The sequence below is a fragment of the Sciurus vulgaris genome, assembly GCF_902686455.1.
Source record: "Sciurus vulgaris genome assembly, chromosome: 9".
NCBI classification, from domain to species: domain Eukaryota; kingdom Metazoa; phylum Chordata; class Mammalia; order Rodentia; family Sciuridae; genus Sciurus; species Sciurus vulgaris.
The window spans coordinates 64,946,962-64,968,297 of NC_136469.1; the positions used below are offsets into that span (position 1 = coordinate 64,946,962).

The 21,336-nt window shown below is 34.6% G+C and overlaps 1 protein-coding gene and 1 long non-coding RNA gene across 22 annotated transcripts in view; one reads left to right on the forward strand and one right to left on the reverse strand.

The window, feature by feature from the left end:
• LOC306670175 overlaps positions 1–21,336 on the forward strand; it is a 165,812-nt gene that overhangs the window by 136,938 nt on the left and 7,538 nt on the right. The window lies entirely within an intron of this gene.
• PDLIM5 (PDZ and LIM domain 5) overlaps positions 1–21,336 on the reverse strand; it is a 225,055-nt gene that overhangs the window by 94,875 nt on the left and 108,844 nt on the right. The gene's annotated exons all lie outside the window — the stretch shown is intronic.

Consider the following 21,336-nt stretch of genomic DNA (forward strand, 5'->3'; position numbering starts at 1 on the left):
TGATTCACAACCTCCTAAATAGCACATTAAGTCAAATGCTGCAAGAGCCAATATCCTTACTTGCAAAGTACACACTGTAGGCTCTGGTTCACTACAAACTCAAATGAGGAGAGACAAACACCAGTCTTATTTGCTAACACACACCTTCTTTAATCTTTAAATCGAGGCTATTCCCTCCCTTAAAGGGTAATGTACAGTATAAACATGACTTTCTAATCCTTGAGAGGTTCCTGACATCTAACCTAAATCTCAATCTCCAGCAGTATTTGCCTTTTCTCCTAAATCCATGAACACATCCACAGGGTATTGGGTCTGTGAAACTACTGAATATATTCTGGTTGAACTGAATCACTGAATGAGTATTTTGCATTTATATCCGTAAGTGCTTGTGCAAGTTAAAGTATTTGCTATTCTAAAAAAGAAAACAGTAATTTCTTCCATTAGGCTACACTTTTAGTAAAGGCAATAAGCATGTGCCATTTGTATGTATAACTTAGCACAGTCCCTGGCCCAGGTCATCCGTAATGAGTGTAGAAGGCAGAAAGCAAAGGCAGACAAAAATCCATGCATATAACTTGAGTATTTATAAATACTCCTGATGTAACTTAATTTTTAACATATGTTTTCTGGCACTATATACATTTTGATTAGTGTGCATTGAACAGTAACAACTGATTTGGAGCAATTACACAATCATGACGATAATGAAAGTAAAAAGTATTATTGTCTTTACTTTTCAAATGAGAAAATTCAAGTTCATGTAAATTGCTTTGGAAGCCCTCTGTTGTTACATATTACTATGCACTGGCTGTAATCAATGATACTAACACAAAGGGAAAATCTGGGATACTTTCCTCAATGCTAAGGTGCATGTTACAGTTAGTGTGCCAGAAGCAATGAGACTCCTCTCATATCACATCAGTCTGAGGATAAGACATAAGGTGCAGAATTTAATAAATGTAAGAATAGGTAAATATTATGTGGTAAGAATTTTATTCTATAAACCAAGGGATTGTTTTACTTATAAAGAAAACAGATCACAATTAAAAGACACTAGGACAGGATATTGGGTCTCCATGAGCATAACCTAGCGGTGAACTCTGATCAACACATTTAGCAGCAACTGAATTTTCCAACAACTAATTTGGTTCGCAAAGGCAGGCACTGACTGAACAATTGGCTAACCTAATGAAAAGCCACAATGGATGCTAACATTCAGTTATAGCAATAGGTTGTACCCTGTGCAGTTGCACAACTTTCCATGGGTACTAAGACAATTTCTCTTAGCTGAAAGGGTTATTATAACAAGCAAAGGAAACAAGTTCAAGTACAGAACAGTGGAATCTTCCTTTCATTGAAATTTCACAATAAGATGTAATTGCAAAGGGTTTACTTATTAAAACCACCCAAGACATTACTGAAAGTTTGCCAAAGCATAGAAGCCAGTATTTTTTTTTTACCTGAACACTTTAAAGTACATGGAGCACTTCTAGAAACATAAACAATTGGTGAAAAAGAATATGATATTTAACAGTTGCTAGATCTCTAAACTTAAGATAAAATGCCTATGTTCTATGTCTATGAAAATAAACTTCTTTGTTTTTTAGAGCTGTTAGCTCTAATTTAAAGAGCGTAAGTAAGGATAATGCCCCAGAATGGTTTGTCTCATTATATTTGGACTCCAATCAACGTATTTTGTTGAGAACACATAGAATGAATCCTAACATAATTTACTATATAAAAGTTCCATAAACATACAGTTTGAAATATTGAATGCACACAAAATATTTAAATCTGCAGTTTGAATATGTGCCCAATTTGTGCCCTGATAAGTATCACAAGTGCAATGACTTATATTAAAACAGGGAAAGAAAGGGCAACATGCCCTCAAAATCCCAGGACCAAATCCATTATACAAACATCCTTTTTTAGAGGGGGCATGTAATTAAATGTCAAATAAAGTTGTCAACACCAGATGTAATAAAAATTAGTTTTCTTGTTTTAAAAACTAACCACCAAATGAGTCACAGAATCATTAAATTTTGAAAAGGTTCCTTACTTTATTACATGCCAATCAGGGGGCTGTTGGACTTCTGTATGAATATTTATAGAAGTTTACAATGTCAGCAAAATTTTGAACTCTTCAGTTAAAATTGTCTTTCTCTTAGCGTGTTACTGTACTTTTTGGGGTAAATAGAGGTTGTCATTCACATAAACAATACATACTAAAATCTATAATGTAGTAATTACATTTTAAAAGATCAGTAGGCTACAAAAATTTTACACTTGAGTACAATTATACATTTTTATGAAACAAACTATTGTGGTTCAGGAAATTTAGAATACATGACAAATGAAACCTACAAAACACAATAAGAAAGATAATTGTTTTTAAAAGCAAAGGTTACTATTTGTCAAAAAACAGAATAAGATGATGTACTGCCCTTTTCCTCAGATTTCCTTAAATCTTTATCTTTTAAAGATTTTCTAAAAATATTAATATAAAGTACTGTGAGAATACTTCTATATGTTACTGGGAGATCTATGTAACTCTTTTGAAAAAAACTTTTGTATTTATTTACTAAAAGTCCTAAAGAAAACTCATATCTTGTAACACAATAATAGCTTTATGGTATCTATCATAAGGAAATAATCTGCAGTACAAAAAACACTTTATGAATCAAGATATCTGTGTTCTACAGCCTAATTTGTAATAGTGTAAAATTAGAAACTATTAAATACATAACAAGAAAATGGCTAACTGTAATACAACCACACAATGAAGCATGCAACAATTAAAATCATTCTTTAACGAATTCTACATTGCATGATAAAATGCTTCCTTTATATGACACCAAGCACATATAGTATGAGTATATAGAAAAAAATGGATGAACACACACAAACATTGTAGAAGAGGGTCTCACTAAATGCTATCTTATACAATATACATGTACTACTTATTATATTTGGGGAAACTATTTCTCAAAGCATATTTCATGGAAAATTACTTACACACACACACACACACACACACACACGTTCTGTTACCAAAGATATCTGGAAAACACAGAGTTAAAGTTACACAGTATCTTAGCAGCTAAGCTTCTCTGAGCCTCTAAATGCCTGAAAGAAGAGCAGACTATGGATTGTTGTCCATAACATTTGAAGAACTCATTATTTAAAAAACATTTCTCAAGATTTGAGTTGGGAGGGGTGGCCCTCTGGGAAACACTATTTTAAATAACTATATAACCAAAGAGCAAGTCTCTGTATAGTCTGAAATGTTTATGAGTCTCCCACAGTGGCTAAATTTAAAGGAAAGAAATATTAGTCCTTAAAATTCTCAAAATTTTTTGTTATACAAATTATTTTTTTTAATGAAACTACTGCTTTCTTGAACTTTATGTTTAATAAGGTACTCAAAGACTATGTGCATAATTTAACCCAAGTTTAAGGAAGAAAATTCTATTTCTTTCATCAACCTGGAGTGTATCAATTTTCAATTGTGCCCAGGGAGAAAGTCCTCACATACGAAGAAGGAAAAGCATTCTTCAAAATTAAATCAGTTATAATTACCTTTTTTTTTCTTCAGACACATATTATCAAGAAAGTACTTTTTTAGAAATGTCACAGATTCCATGAAAAGGACTATTTTTCAAAGATATGTAAATAAATGAATGGTTGAAAACTGAGGAATGATTATTAAAAATTATTCCTACATTTTTCTCTTCATTCATAATGGGATAATATATCACCCCTTTGAACCACAGTAGTCATCACAAGTCACTTTTATGTAGTGTGTGAGTTTCAAACCACCCGAGAGCTGGCAATGGCTTAGTGCCATGGCTCAACAATTTGCTTATTGTTCTCTCTCTCCTTGGTGTGAAGCCACTGTACAGGAGTAGGCCAGGATGGTGAGATATGAGTGCCTTAGCTCAGTCCCACCCTTGGCTTGTGGAATTCAAAGAACAAAGCCATCAGTGTGGCTCAAACAATCTATTTGAAAGTTGATTGGTTCTTATAAAAACAGTATCCAAAATAAAAATCCCTGATTCATTACAACCAGTTTCAGAGCTTCTAGATGAACTGTTGAAAGGAGTTCTGATTTATGACAGATTTATTAAAAATTAGAATTGTGATGTCCTAGTTAGAAATAATGAATAGGAAAAAGGTCATATATTAGCACTATCTCTATCATGAATAAGATTAAAAGAATCAAGCAAAACTACATCTTAGAAACACTCAAAAAATGATGCTATACTTAAATTATGCTTTTAACCAATGCACACATTTTTCTAACACTGCTTTACAAAATAACATGTTTTTTAGTTAATAAAATAGCCATGAATGAATTTTTATATTAGTGTTTAAGAATGAGGAATTAGGTAATAGAACCAGGCTGATAAAATTATTCACACTGCTCACTGTCTTGGCGACTCCTTCAACCACATCTAATATATTAAACTCAGTCAGACAGAAAAGAGGAGGGTGTTTGGTTCATCTTCTATGAGATGAGCTCTATCTAACTTTCCCACAGCATGGCCATCTTTGGACCCACTGACCTTAGGACCCATAAACACTAGGGTACATCATTAATCACTTTAATTGCAAAGTTGTCAATTTACAATAACAAAGAAGCTCCAGGGGGAAAAAAAGTAAGAACTCTACAGTGCAGAGGGATGTTTCTTTAAACAATTTCTCCACTTTATTGAACTTTCATTCAGTCTTCTATCCCCAAATCTCAAACCCTAAACATTTAGATCACTTGTGACAACATTTCAGTGTTTTGTTTCCAAAATGACTTAAAATATGTAAATATTATATTTCCTATAAATGAAAGAACAAAAATAGCTATGCATCAGCACACTAGAACAGCTTTTAGCTAATCAAAGGATGCACTTGCCACACACCCGTGTACACATACACTCTCACTTTTGTTCTGCCTTTTTGCTCTTCTCTATCTTACTATGGGAACTAATAGAGATTTTTCCCTTTAATGAGAAAAAGAAATAATCCAAAATTGGAAAGACATTTTGAAGAGTGAGAGAAAGAAGGGAAGAGGACAGAAGGAGGGGAACTGCTCTCTCCCACCTGAGTACCCTGTGCTTGTGATCCACTTTAAATCAGGTGTGGCTCTGACATTCACAACAAGCAGTTACCACTTGGTAAGTATTTCTTTACATAAGGATGAGTGCTTCTGTTGTAATGATCCTTTTCAGGTGACCAAATCAGATGATGAAGGTTTGAAAAGAAATTTTCATCAACCAGTTATAAATCAAGCTAAGGAGGAGCTGTTGGATAGATGGAAAGAAACAAGGGGAATATGAGGGAGGAAGTTAGTTAGCCCTACTGAGCTTTGCTGATCCAAAGGGGTACACCATTTTCAAGAAGGAAAAGGATGGGGAGGGTGAGTTTTAGGTTAAATTTTAAAAGGTTAAATAAATATCTTCTATTATTAAAAATAATGACAGCATCAGAGTCAGCCATACAATATCATTTACTGGGATCCTACTAAGAGCTCAACAGTGAATTAAAGATCTTTATATATGTGGTTTCAAAAGGAAAAACCTGGAAGTGTTAAATAACTTTGATCACTAGTAAGTTTAACACCAATATCCACCTTTCTCCCTAATATATCAATCTCATAGCAAACAATTCTAGGTCCTTAATATATTTCTTCCACTCATGGTATATATTTTATTTTCTATGACTGAAGTTCAATCCATGCTCTTTGGAAATGCAAAAAGAATACTGAGCAACTTAAGTAACCAGTTTTGGTGACAGTTTTATGTTACTTGACATCTCCCACTTGAGATCATCTTTTCATCTGTCCATCAAATATTTATTGACCTTTAAGCACTATTCCAGGAATTAGAAATACAGCAGTAAACAAGTCAAAGAAAATCCCTGACTAGAATCTACATTCTAACACAGGAAGCAAACAATGTCAATAAATAAGATAGTTGTGTATGATATACATGCTATGAAAACAATGATAGTAACATTAGAGAATGTAAGTGGTATCACTGGTACTAGTTACTTTAAATAGCTAATGCCTAAATACTTGGTTATTTTGTAGAAAAAGCACTTCATGTATATGGATACAAGTACTCTCCAAAGATAACCAGAATCCAAAATTATAGAGAATAGTTTCATGGAAGAACGAGGATCAAGTACAATGTTATTCTACTCAATATGAAGGGGGGGGGGATTTTTAAAAATTAACTGAAGCATGCCTCAAAGTGATCTGGTGATATTCCACATAAGTGGGTTTGGCCAAAGCCTAAATCTTCTAGAATATTCCATAAAAGATTAATCAACTGTTGTCTTTAGGTATATTTATCAAAAAATACTATTATATTAAGAATAAGTATTTTTCTATATTCTATCACTGATTTCTATAAATCTTTCTTAAAATTATCTTTAAATTTTGTGCAAAAATTCACAATATTTACTTGATTTCAGGGGAAAGAAATTTATTTTTTTACTGTACATTTATTTCCACAATAATATTTTATAAGGGGAAAAAATTCCATCTGTCCATTGTGCCTCATGTCCATACTCAAAATAACATGAGGGGAAAAACTGCATTTTCCTAACTGGTATTTAAAAACTTTTGTGTCAAAAAAGAATGTGAAAAATATTATGATAGACATGCTCAAGATTAAGTAAAAAGAATTTCAAAGGTCAGAATAACTCAGTTTTACTATCAACAAAATTCCATTATCATGCATATTGCATTTCAATAAAGGGTTTTATATAAAGAATGTAAGTTATATGTCCCATTATAATGAAATGACAAAATTTACTGGAAATGAACAGACAGTAAATATTTTAGGCTTTGTGAGCCACATGATCTCTAATTCAACTACTCAGCTCTGCCACTGTGAAAAGAAAGAAGTTGGAGACAAAACCTAAATGAATGAGATGGCTGTGTTCCAATAAAACTTCATTCATACAAACAGGTGGTAGGCAGGATTTGACCTGTAAGCCATAGTTTGCCAATGGTTTAGATCATTTTATAATTTAGATTATAACAAACTGAGAAAGTAAACCTACATGACCAGAGTTCCTTTGGTCTCTAAGCCTCACAACCATTCCTGCACAATGAAAATCCCAATATATTCAGGCGTCCATAAATATAGGAAATAAAGAGTTAAATTTCTATTATTTCTTCTGTATTATAAGATACCACTTTTCAGTTCCTTTAGTCTCTTTTACTTCAAACTTTTACACTACTTGCAAATGAATGAAACATCCATACTTCCTAACCACCCATTCAAATGAAATTCACACCACACTGTGCTGATTCCAAAGTTTACGGAAGGGGCAGATGTTACTGGATTAAGATAACATTTTAAGCCCTATTTTTAACTCTGCTACTCAGCACCTCAATTTATTTGCTAAGAGATTACTAAATGCCTCTCATCTTCTGCTTCCATGTACTATAAATGGGACTATTAGTAATGTAATTAAAAATATTCTATAAGTAAAAAGGATTGACCATGTTTTTCTTTCTTTCATCTCTCTCCTTCTCTTTCCCATCTCCTTTCTCCCTCTTCCTCTCTCTCTACTGGGGATTGAATCCAGAGCTACTCTATTACTCAGTTATATTCCCAGCCATTTTTATTTTTTATTTTGAGACATGGTCTTGCTAAATTGCAAAGGATGGGCTCAAACTTGTGATCCTCCTGCCTTAGCCTCCCAAATACATAGAATTATAGGCACACACCATGCCAGGCTTATACCATGCATTTTTATGAAAGAGAAGAGGCTGACAAGTATAATTCCCCTCTTTCCCATCCAAAGTCTACACTTTATTTCTTACTAGCCACAGACTATAATAATTTTAGAATTGACAAATGAAGTATAACAGAATTGTGTTCTTTGAAAATCTACTAGTTTTATACCTTCCTTTGGGTATCACTGATAAGTAAGAACTTCCACTTAATGTATCTTCTTTTCTAGTAATCAGATAGGGAAAAAAACAGTAAAAAATAAAACACACAATGAATTAAAAAAATAAAAATAAAACATAAAATTTCTCTTTTGAAAGTGCTTACTTGGGAGAGGCAAACAAAAAACACACGGTGGGTTAGGAATGTAGATGGGGTAGAGCACTTGCCTAGCATGCACAAGGCCCCAGATTTAATCTCCAGCACTATGTAAGAGGCAGAAAAAAATCATGTGGTGATAAGTGCTATGGAGTATGTTATGGTTTGGATCTGAAATATACCCCCAAAGGCTCATGTGTTCAAGGCTTAGTACCCAGCTGATGGCAATATTGGGAGATGATATAACTTTTAAAAGGTAGAGCCTAGTAGAAGGATGTCAGGCAATGAGGGTGTGTCCTTGAAGAAGATATTTGGATTCCAGTCCCTCTTCTCTTTTTAATTCATGGTTGTCTTGAGGTGAGCAGCTTCTCCATGTCTTACCACATGCTCAAAAGCAATAGCGACAGATCATCATTGTGCACTGAAACCTGTGAAACCATGGACCAAAATAAACTTTCCCTCCTCATAAGTTGTTTATCTCAGGTATTTTGTCATAGCAATGGAAAGTTAATAGAACATAATAAAACAAGGCAGGGGACAAAACACACTTTTGTTTTGTTTTTGGTATCAGGGATTGAACCCTGGGGCAATTAACCACTAAGCCACATCCGAGCCCTGTTTTATTTAGAGAGAGGGTCTCACTGAGTTGCTTAGGGCCTCATTAGGTTGCTGAGACTGACTTTGAACTCGAGAACCTCCTGCCTCAGCCTCCTGAGCCACTAGGATTATAGGTGTGTGCCACCATGTCCAGCTAGGATACACTATTTAACATAAAAGAGTCAGAGAAGCCTTCTAATAGCAAGGTGAAATGTGAATATAAACTTGAAGTAGAGATTTCTAAGCAGACTAAAAAGTAAGTGTTATTAGTCAGTTTTTCATCACTGTGATCAAAATACCTGAAAAGAACAACTAAAAGGAGGAAGTTTATTTCTGCTCATGTCAGAGGTTTAGTCCACAGGCAGCTAGCTCCATTGCTCTGGGCCCCAGATGAAGCATAACATTATGGCATAAGAGCATGGCACAGGAAAACTGTTCATCTCATGGTAACTAGAAAGCAGAGCACGAAAGAGGAAGGGGCTGCAGAGAAGATGAACCCTTCTAAGGCATATACCCCATGACCCACCTCCTCCAGCCACACCCTGTCTACAGAGTTACTACCCAAATAGTCCATTCAAACTAGGATGGACTAATTAACTTACAGTTCTCATATTTTAATCATTTTACCTTAGAGTGTTCCTGATTTAACACAGGAGCTGGTGGGGGACATCTCATGTCTGAACCATGGCACTGTAAAGTCCTTAAGGCAGGAATGTGGCATTGGGACTAGAATGGTTCCAGGAATCTCAACTGGGAAACAGCAAGGGATAAAGTTGGAGACAGTAGGGGGACAGAACAATTAAGGTACATAAGACATATGTAAGGATTTTCTTCCTTTATGAGTGAAATAGAAAAGTATCTCTTTTAGCACAGTACTTTACTGGAAGAAAGTTAAACCTAAATCTCAGTGCTGAACAATAAATTAGCCTATACATACTTACTTATTAACTAAAAAGGAAAATGATTAAAATTGCCCATTTAAAATACATCATAATAAACAAAATACATATAGAAATTAACAAAATACCTAATTGTTCTTGATCTTTTCAAAGTATGAGATATGTTCTTTGTGATTCACATTTGCATACACCCTGCACTACACTAATACTGGAGGCAGAATTTTGCCAGTCACTTTTTCCAGGCATCTTTCGCTCTCTTTTTCTATTCTTGTCTTGGCTAAATACGCTTTATTATAAGTTTTCTTTTTTCTTTTTTTTTTTTTTGTACAGAGGGTATTTTTAGGTATTTCAATAAAATTCCATCATTCAACACAGCCTTATTAGGAATACAAAGTCAATCTGCCATCTCTTGTGGAGAACACAGGAAATGAAAATTTTTCATTCATACTCTAAACTTAGTTTTCCCCAGTTATTTAACATTAAACATGTTTTTGAAAAGTTTAGATTTTTTTAAAAACTCAATGTATTTACTCAAAGAACTTAAAGGTTAATGATCAAAAGTGGCTATTCTAGCCATGGATAGGCTAGGTCTATACTTGTTTAATCATTTCTAGATGAGCCCTTAAGTTCACATTCGTCGTTAATAAGTAGACTGTTGCCCTCATTATTGAATCTTAAATTAGTTCAAAAGTGATAATAATATGTAAATCCAATAAAAGAAATTTTAAAGTCAGCTAAATTTTCAAGTGTTTATTTTTAGAAGTTCTATTATTTGTGATTTACTGCACATTTATACCATTATAGAGGAAAAAACCAAAACTCATTCAAGTGTTTCTTTTACTTATTAAGAAACTTTATTTTTCTTAGAAATTGTATTATTTATAAAAGAAGTGAGCATTGTTTGTATGCCTGATTGATAATTTAAAGGATTTTATAAAATTTAGGATAAAATAAAATTCCAAAGCCTTTTAATATTAACAAAGTATTAGTATCTTTTCTTTTTACAAAGGAATCATACAAAACAAAAAACTACATTGTCCACTCTAATCTTTTTTTTTTTATTGTAAACAAATGGGATACATGTTGTTTCTCTGTTTGTACATGGCGTAAAGGCATACCATTTGTGTAATCATAAATCCACATAGGGTATTGTTTGATTCATTCTGTTATTTTTTCCCTTCCCCCCACCCCTCCCACCCCTCTCTTCCCTCTATACAGACCTTCCTTCCTCCCTCCATTCTTGCCCCCCTCCCTCACCCTAACTCTAACCCTAACACTAACCCCTCACTCCCCCCATTATGTGTCCTCATCCACTTATTAGCAATATCATTCGACCTTTGGTTTTTTGAGATTGGCTTATCTCACTTAGCATGATATTCTCCAATTTCATCCATTTGCCTGCAAATGCCATAATTTTATCATTCTGTATGGCTGAGTAATATTCCATTGTATATATATACCACAGTTTCTTTATCCACTCATCAATTGAAGGGCATCTAGGTTGGTTCCACAATCTGGCTATTGTGAATTGATCACCTATGAACATTGATGTGGCTGTATCTCTGTAGTATGCTGATTTTAAGTCCTTTGGGTATAGGCCAAGGAGTGGGATAGCTGGGTCAAATGGTGGTACCATTCCAAGCTTTCTGAGGAATCTCCACACTGCTTTCCAGAGTGGCTGCACTAATTTGCAGCCCCACCAGCAATGTGTGAGTGTACCTTTCTCCCCACATCCTCACCAACACCTGTTGTTGCTTGTATTCTTGATAATCGCCATTCTAATTGGGGTGAGATGGAATCTTAGGGTGGTTTTGATTTGCATTTCTCTTATTACTAGAGATGTTGAACATTTTTCCATATGTTTGTTCATTGCTTGCAGATCTTCTTCTGTGAAGTGTCTATTCATTTCCTTAGCCCATTTGTCGATTGGGTTATTTGCATTCTTGGTGTAGAGTTTTTTGAGTTCTTTATAGATTCTGGAGATTAGTGCTCTATCTGAAGTATGATTGGCAAAGATTTTCTCCCACTCTGTAGGCTCTTTCTTCGCATTGCTGATAGTTTCCTTTGCTGAGAGAAAGCTTTTTAGTTTGAATCTATCCCAGTTATTGATTCTAGCTTTTATTTCTTGTGCTATGGGAGTCCTGTTGAGGAAGTCTGGTCCTAAGCCGACATGTTGAAGATCTGGACCTACTTTTTCTTCTATAATCTGCAGGGTCTCTGGTCTGATTCCAAGGTCCTTAATCCATTTTGAGTTTAGTTTCGTGCATGGTGAGAGATATGGGTTTAGTTTCATTCTATTGCATAAGGATTTCCAATTCTCCCAGCACCATTTTTTGAAGAGGCTGTTTTTTTCTCCATGGCATATTTTTGGCACCTTTGTCTAGTATAAGAAAATTGTATTTATTTGGGTTTGTGTCCGTGTCCTCTATTCTGTACCATTGATCTACCTGTCTATTTTGGTACCAATACCATGCTGTTTTTGTTACTATTGCTTTGTAGTAGAGTTGAAGTTCTGGTACTGCGATACCCCCTGCTTCACTCTTCCTGCTAAGGATTGCTTTAGCTATTCTGGGTTTCTTATTCTTCCAGATGAATTTCATAATTGCTTGCTCTATTTCTGTAAGGTACGTCATTGGGATTTTAATTGGAATTGCATTGAATCTGTATAGCACTTTAGGTAGTATGGCCATTTTGACAATATTAATTCTTCCTATCCAAGAACATGGGAGATCTTTCCATCTTCTAAGGTTTTCTTTAATTTCTTTCTTTAGTGTACTGTAGTTCTCATTGTAGAGGTCTTTCACCTCTTTTGTGAGATTGAGTCCCAAGTATTTTATTTTTTTCGAGGCTATTGTGAATGGGGTAGTTTTCCTGATTGTTCTTTCCCACTCTAATCTTTTCTACATTACAGATAGAAAATCTGAAAGTATATAAAATTAGGAAAACATGATGCCTAATTCACCAAAAGTATAGAAAATTAGTAAAACATAATGCCTAATTCACCAAATTCTCTTTATCCTCTGAGAATTAATGTACTTTCTCCCCACAGTTTGAATCTATTAGGAAGTGACCTAAAAGAACGCTTAGTATCACATTACTTGTAACATGTGACTGACCATCGAAGTTCAATACGCTAACTGACCTACACTTGTTCAATGGACAATCCTCTACCAAAAGCTGTTTTTAAAAACTGGCAATGTCAAACTGCTAAATGCTTATTCTCAATTTTAGTACTTATCTCATCGCAGACCAGGAACAAACATCATACTGGCAGTGGTCCAGTGCCCACAAATTGAATATCAATGCCCTAGAAAACTACTTTAAAAATTTTTATCACAATGTACAGTCAGAAATACATTTATATCAACCTCTACCTAGTACAAATATGAACCAATAAAATACTATTTTTATATAGAATATTTTTATATAGACCCACAAAAATATATTATTCCAATTCAATACTTACAAAACAAAAAGAAACAGGGTAGGGGAGTTGGGATGCTGGTCCTGATCCTATAAACTGAATGTGTAACCTCAATGTGATAAACACTAATCTGGACTCAAAGTTCAGAAAGATGTGGAGGCTACATATCATTTAATAAACAGAAAGGCTGGCTAACAGTGGTCATACACAAATGCTCACTAAATTGTACTGAAACAGCCCATTTGTAAAACAACAGTAAATTAGTTTAACTTTTGAAAAATGACATTGTATGCAATAATATCCTCAAAGGCACAAAATGAACAGATCTAGTAACAATAATACTAATTAACACAGGGTTCTGGCCAGGACATGTCTCTCATTCACAAGAATTTGCTTATGAAACTGAACCAGAGCTGGGCATGGTGTCAAACACCTGTAATCCTAACAACTTGGGAGGATGAGGCAGGAAGATCATAAGTTCAAGACCAGCCTCAGCAACTCAGCAAGGCCCTAACAATTTAGTGAGACCCAGTATCAAAATAAAAAATAAAAAGGGCAAGGATGTAGCTCAATAGTAAAATGTCCGTGGGTTCAATTCCCTGTTCCAAAACAAAATGAACAAATAAACAAAAACTCCAAAACTGAACTAGATAACGGAGAGTTCCCCTGTCTAACAACAAATGAAAATACAGAGAAGACAAATAATGATGGTTAACTCTTAAGGTCAATAATCTAAAATGTACAAGATTCTTTCATGGGAGAAAACACCAACTCTAATCTGATATTTTTCCTAACATGTGCTCTAATGATCTCCTAAAAGACCTCTAAGAGTGTGAGAATCTCATTAATTTCCTCTTCATGAAATTCATGGAAGTATCTGAGACCTCACAAGACAACTTAGTGCACAGAAAAAAAAAAATACTATGTTCTATGCTGTGATATTTTCTCAAAAATAAACCTTGACAGAATAGTAATTATCAAAAATACAAGCAACAATAACTATTGGTGAGGATGTGGGGGGAAAGGTTCACTCATACATTACTGGTGGGAATGCAAATGGGTGCAACCACTGTGGAAAGCAGTATGGAGATTTCTCAGGAAACTTAGAATGGAACCACCATTTGACTCAGTTATTCCACTCCTTGGTATATACCCAAAGGACTTAAAATCAGCATATTAGAGTGACACAGCCACATCAATGTTCATAGCAGCTCAATTCACAACAGCTAACCAACTTAGGTACCCTTCACCAGATGAATGAATAAAGAAAATGTGGTATATATACACAAAGGAATATACTCAGTCATAAAGAGGAATGAAATTATGGCACTTGCTGGTAAATGGATAGAACTGGAGAATATAATGCTAAGTGAAATAAGCCAATCCCCAAAAACCAAAGGCAAATGTTCTCTTTGATATGTGGATGCTGACACAAAATGGGGGTGAGTGGGGTGGGGAATAGAAGTTCTTTGGATTAGACAAAGGGGAATGAGGGGAAGGGAGAGGGGATGGGAATAGAAAAGACGGTAGAATGAATCAGACATAACTTTCCTATGTTCATATATGAATACATAACCAGTGAAAAGCCACATGATGTACAACCACAAGAATGGGAACCTAATTAGAATAAGTTATAATCCACGTATGTATAATATGTCAAAATATACTCTACTGTCATGTGTATCTAAAGAAAACAAAAAAATAAAAAATAAGTAAGAGTTTAAAAAAAAACGTTAAAAGTGAATGTAAAAAAAGAATGTGTTTATGTAACTCTGGGGTTAAACTTCTTTATTCAGGATGATTATTTTCTTATCTGTACTGATTTTTAAATCTTTCAGTAGTTTTTATAGAATGTTCTTACTGAATAATGACAGTGAATTTCTAACTCAAGGAACCTTCTCTGTGCTGTAGCTAACTAACTGGAATGGCTGTTCAATGATGATACCTGCACAGAAGCTGTGTTGCTGCCTCAGGGTTTCTTGTGTAGAGGAACCATAGATCAACTGGCCCACAAAGTTGCCTCAAGCTCACAGAGACATTAAATCTCCACCTCTGCAGAGACTGGATCATATACCATCTCTTTTTCATTCTAAAAACCTGTCTATATTTCCCAATTATTTTCTTTCAATAATATGTTATTTATGACAATGTGGGAGAAACTAGAACAGACTGGGGAATAAACCCAACACTAACATTGGCTTTAAAAACAGACAAACCATGGGTAAAAAAAATTTTTTAAGTCACCCTGGTTGACTGGTAAGCAGTTAACAGCCCCTAAAGATGACCAGATTTGATTGCCCAGATTCTAATTCTAGTTCCTCCATTTACTAGTTGTTCAACCTAGGACAAGTTACTTAAACCCTCTCTGTTCTCTTCCTATAAGAAGGGAATAAAAATATCTACCTACCTTACAGGTTAATGTGAAAACTAAATGAACAAATGTAATAGTCTTGGAATAGTTCTTACCATATAAATAGATACTCTCATAGTGTCAGCTATAATATTTATCACTCTCCATGAACTGAAAAACTGAATACAACCAGCAGTTACAATTTTATTCCAGGACCTAGGCTTTTATGAAAGAAGTCTAACATTAACACTAAAATACCAATATAGTTTTCTAAAAGCCACATTGTCAGTCTTATTTCAAAAAACGTTAATTCTTGTCCACCATAATAATGGGCAGAAATGGAAAATAGGATAACTCCATTCCAAATCATCTGTAAAATATAAAAATCATCTCAAAGGCCTCAGAGTGAAACTGAAATCCACTGTGCTCTAAACAGTTGCCACTAGCAGCAATCTAGAGTATGGTGATGGCTAAATTAGTTTCTATAATGTTAGAGGAGAAAGTAGTTAAAAGCTGAACATCTAAGGTGAATTCCATGACTTTTCTTTTTTGTATTCCCCTCAGATCCTTCACTGAATCTTAGGTACAAGGTTGGCACTGAGGCTAACCATGGCATGCATTTATGTGCAGCTGCTCTCAGAGGCAACCTTTAGGGGACTGTGGGCCATGGACACCTCTGCAACCAGCAGAGAGACTGCAATGGAGTCTATATAGATAAGACTGGCCAGATGATAAGCTTTGATCCCAATCCCCATGAATAAATTTAGCATATTAAGTTTTTCTACAAAAGTGCTTCAAACTATCACGGTTTCATGAACAAAAAAGTTATGATGACCCAAATAGCAAAAGCCAAAAGCACATGTTTCTTTTTTTCTGGGGGAGGCGGGACTGAGGATTGAACTCAAAGGCACTATACCACTGAGCTATATATCCTCAACCCTTCTTAAAAATTGTTTTATTTTTTATTTTGAGACAAGTTTTGTGATCCTCCTGCCTCAGCCCCCCAAGTAGCTTGGATTATAGGCATGCATCACTGCACTCTGCCCAAAACACATGTTTCTATATATCAAACATCCCTCTTTTTCATTGGCATCACTAGTTATAACCTAAAGGCCCATTCATACATGGCAACAAAATATAGTAATTAAAGATCAAAGTAGCAGCTGTGTTCATGGACCACACCCAAGGCTGCAAGTGAGCTGCATACCTCAATTAATAATGGGATCCATATTTGAAGAAAATTAAACTTGCATTAAAATCTTTGTTCCCGTTTTGACACGCACAGCATCTAAGAGCTTGGTTGCTTTCACCCATGGTCTTGTTTTCAGTTGGTTGTCACATAAATTTGCAATTTGCCATCTCACTGATCTCCTTGTTTTCTAGGGAAAACTACCCCCAAAGCAAACACTGTCATATGCTTATGCTTTGGTGTTTCTATGAAAATAAGATGCAGCATGACTCACTGCTCTTGGTGAATTATGTGCCTCATGTGAGTTTTGAAGAAAGAGAACCGCAATTAAATGTGCTAGGGTATTGATGAGCATGGCTGTAAGAATCCAGTTGTTTAGAGGAACATTTGTAGAGAAAGAGCAGCTGGGTAAAAACAGGATTAGACTGTAGGTCTGTATTATGGTTTAGATGTGGTGTCCCCAAAAAACTTACACGTGAGACAATGCAAGAAGGTTTGGAGGACAAATAATTGAGTTATAGCCTTAACCTAATCAGTAAATTGATCCCTGATGGGATTAATTGAGTGGTGACTGGAGGTAGGTGGGCTGTGGCTAGAGGAAGTGGTTCACTGGGGGTGTAGATATGGGTTATATATTTTGTATCTGGAGAGTGGAGTTTCTCTTTTTGATCATCATGTGAGCTGCTTTCCTCCACCACACTCTTCCATCACCTTGTTCAGCCTTACCTCAAGCCCTGAGGAATGGAGCCAGCTGTCAATGGACTCAGACCTCTGAAACTGTGTGCCCTCAAATAAACCTTTCCTCCTCTAATGTTGTTCTGGTTGGGTCTTTTGATCACAGCAGCGAAAAAGCTGACTGAAACAGTCTGGATGAGATAATTACAACTTTCCATTTCAGAACCATCAAAAATATTTGCTGTAACCTAAATATCCGCTGTAGTCTATGTTTGATAAAGTTAGACACTAAGAGAACTAGGCTGGTTTCTGAAACTTGACAATATCCTCAGTGATGGTTTGAGAAACAAAGAATTCTTGACAGGTCATCTGGACTGACTTTCCATAGTATCAATATCAAAATCATAAGAGATCTTTCTTTAGTTTTTTAGGTTTCACAACAGCAAACAAAATATTGTTCTATATCAAACTATCACAATTTCCCACTAGCCCAATCAAAATCCTCATCCTATAAATTTATTTTCTTCAATTTACCAAAAATAATGAGCAGGAAAATCTACACAGACTCAAATATACCACATGTCTAGAGCTGAAATGCTCTGACAAAGTAACAACCACACAACTAGTTTATCATAACTATTTGCAGAGGTGTCCCACTGAATGGTTTTATTAAAAACACTCAAGATCAACATTTACTTACATAACTTGCTAAAATTTTTACTACTCTCAGGAAAACATCAGCTCATTTCACAGAAAAATGGAAAAGAGAGCTGATTTACTTCTAAGCTCATTATCCAGAATAAAAGTAAAGCAGCAAACCAAACCCAAAAGCCCAAATTTTTATTCCCAAATTAGGGTGATATTATAATCCTTGGTTACACTTGAAATATTTTTAAGGTCCAATGTATAAAACAAGTAAAAGCATAGCTTCTGTGGTTGAAGTACAAGCACAGGCGGGAAATTCAGAATGTTTTCCACTGGCCTCCTGGTACTACCACCCTAGGATACTTCAGGAAAGAGCTTGATAAAGCTGGATTCTCATGTTTAGAGACAGGAAAACTGAAGTTCTCAAAGAATAGGCTGAGCACTATTTGTTTCCCTTTCTACTACACTTGAATGCTAGCCTTTTCTGTGCCTCAATTTTCTTGTTTGAAAAGTAAGTACAATAATTCTCAAGCATCTACCTGATCATTATACTTCATTACAAGGAAGCAGCTAAATGTCAAGAAAATAAAAGCAAACATTTTATTTGGAGCTTCACAAGACTTAGGTCTCAACACCATCTTGTCAACAGTTAGTCCATATAATTTCTTGAGTTTCCTCATCTGTTAAAGAGGTAAATACCACCTACCTTTCCAGGTTATTCCTGGATTAAATACATGTAAATTATCACACACTATCCCTACAGCTTGCAACTGGAGAGTTTGTATATCATGTCAATGTATTTATAATATGTATCTATTTAACATTACAAACACTGTGTGGAAGTTTCATGAGCAAATTCATTATTAACAATCTTACCACTCTGGTATTTCAGTAGTGGCTGAAATGAAAGCTTCAAATGAAAAAGTTTATAAGCTAAAGCAAATGGATTTTTCACACTAATATTCAATTCTACTACACCACAATGCTATAATGAAATAACATTTGATACACTTAAGCACACTAGGAATAACTGTGGTTTCTTCCCCCTTTATGTATTATAGGTTGAGCATTCTTTATTAAAAGTGCTTCAAACCAGAGTGTTTCACACTCAGGAAAATTGAATCAATAAAAATAAAGCAAAAAAAAAAACCTCACAAAAACATCACTAACACACACACCTTTGCTACATCTCTAGTTACCTCCCTCCTGTATCAGCAGCACAAATCAGATTAGAATACTCCAGTCACCCATCTTGGCTGCCCTTTCAGCTTTCTTATAATCACTGCACATGCGTGTCTGATGTAACCCTGTGTTTTTCTACTGCCACCATATGAAACTAGATCACTCTGTCTTAGTCAATTTCAACTAACTACTACTTTATGAGGCAAAATATAAGAAGAAAAAGATCTTTTCCTTTATTTCTTTTTCTTATATTCTCTCTTATGGAAAATATCTTATTCTGGCTTTATGTTCATATAAAAAAGTACTTACTAAAATTCAATTTTAACCTATACTGGGACTTTGCTATATTTAAGAGATTTTTATTATCTATTTGCATTCAATAGTTCACACAATGCATAATAAGAAGTTAACTCTAATATCTCTCTTCAGGGCTCTTAAATATAAACCAACAAGATGAGTTAGAATTTCATCTACTTCATTTTTATGTTAACAAGACCCTAAATCCATTTCATAATACAAGATTTAAAAACAGCTTTAACCAATACTTTCATTTCCCCTCATTTTTTCCAACCACAAGAATGTTGCCACATTTCTTTAAACAAATCTTTCAGCACTTGACATGACAACTTATGGATATTTTTAAATTAAGTATATATTACATTGTCAAGGAACAGTTGTCAGTAAATGCAATATATAACATATTCTAGGAGATTAAGTTCCTCAGACTCTGAAAATAGTTAACTGCAATGATACATTTAAAAAGAGTCATCAAAGTGTCTGTTTTAGAACTGAAGTAATAAAAATGTGTACATATCCACAGGTCATCTCAGCTGCAGAATTGCTTGTGAGGCATTAGGTACCTACTGAGAATAGAGATTAAATTTCAAAATCTTTAGACAGAGTCAAAATTTCTATGTTCTCATAAACAAACTTTATTTATTAAACAATTTATTTATTTATTAAACAAACTTTATTTATTAAATCTCTGCCTATTTAACACAAAAAGAAATAATCAGTTCATAGGGAAAGAATGTCAGTCAGTTCTTCTGTAGAGATGAATAACGTATTTCCTAAAGAAGAAAGGAAGGAAGCTTCTTCCACTCTATTTCCTCCTAGAGAACAATTTAGGCTCAGCTGTACTGGAAGACTTTTCTTTCTGAGCTGACCTCAGTTGTTATCACTTTTTCCTTTAAGAGTCATAAACTGGGCAAAGTGGCTGCTTAGGCAACCATTATGTTGACCTGATTGAATTCCCATGTCTATGTATATTTTAGCATCATTTGTGTTTCAAGACTCTTGTCATGGTTATTGTAAGAAACATCACATAGCTGGGTAAGAAATGAATCCTCTGGAGAACACTGGGACCAGGAGGAGGGAAGGGTGAGGGGAAATATTGGAAAGTGAAACTGAACAAATTATGCTGTATGCATGTATGAACATGCCATAATGAAACTCACTATTCTGGATAATTAATACGTACCAATTTAAAAAATTAATCCTTTCAAGGGTCTTAACACTTATTTCAAGGAGACAAAATGAACAAGTATTATGTGACAGGGATTAAATATTGGGCTGTGTAGCAGACAGACTTGATTCTAGAATCTCTGGGGATGGAATCTAGTAATCTGCTTCAAGTTTTTAAGCTCAGTAAAGTTTCAAGGTCTTGATTTTGGGGAAACTAAGGGATACCTTTTCATTTACTGTACATTTTTAAATTCATTAGGGTCCAACTTCTGCAAAAGTAATTTTTTTGATGGTTGGATGAATATATTGAGAAAAAAAGGGAAATTAACTTGAATCTGATCAATAAGTACTGATTCATTCTACTTGAATATATAACAACAGACCTGAAAGAACAGTATGGTCACAAAGACTATTAAAACTAAAAAAAACATCTGTTAATGCACACAAGAAAACTCATAGTAAACAGGCTTCTGCTTCATGGGTTTCTTTTCAAACATGAGCTGACAGATGCTCCCTCAAGATGTTTATCACTTTTTTTTTTTTTCTTGGCTTTTTTGGGTATACATGACAGTAGAGTGTATTTTGACATATTATACATACATGAAATACAAATTATCTAATTGGGATTCAATTCTTGTGGTTTGCACAAGTAATTTAAATGGAGTATGGAATGGGGAGACTATGCAGTGAATAAATCTAATAGTTTTCAGACCTCTACTTTTCCTGTCCTAAGTACTTGGTAGTATTAGTGACACAGAACAGGTATACAATAAGCTTTAAAGATGTTAATAAATAGCTCCACTGAATAAAATTGTAGATTTAATTGAGGTAGAGCCGGACTAGTTAGAAAACTG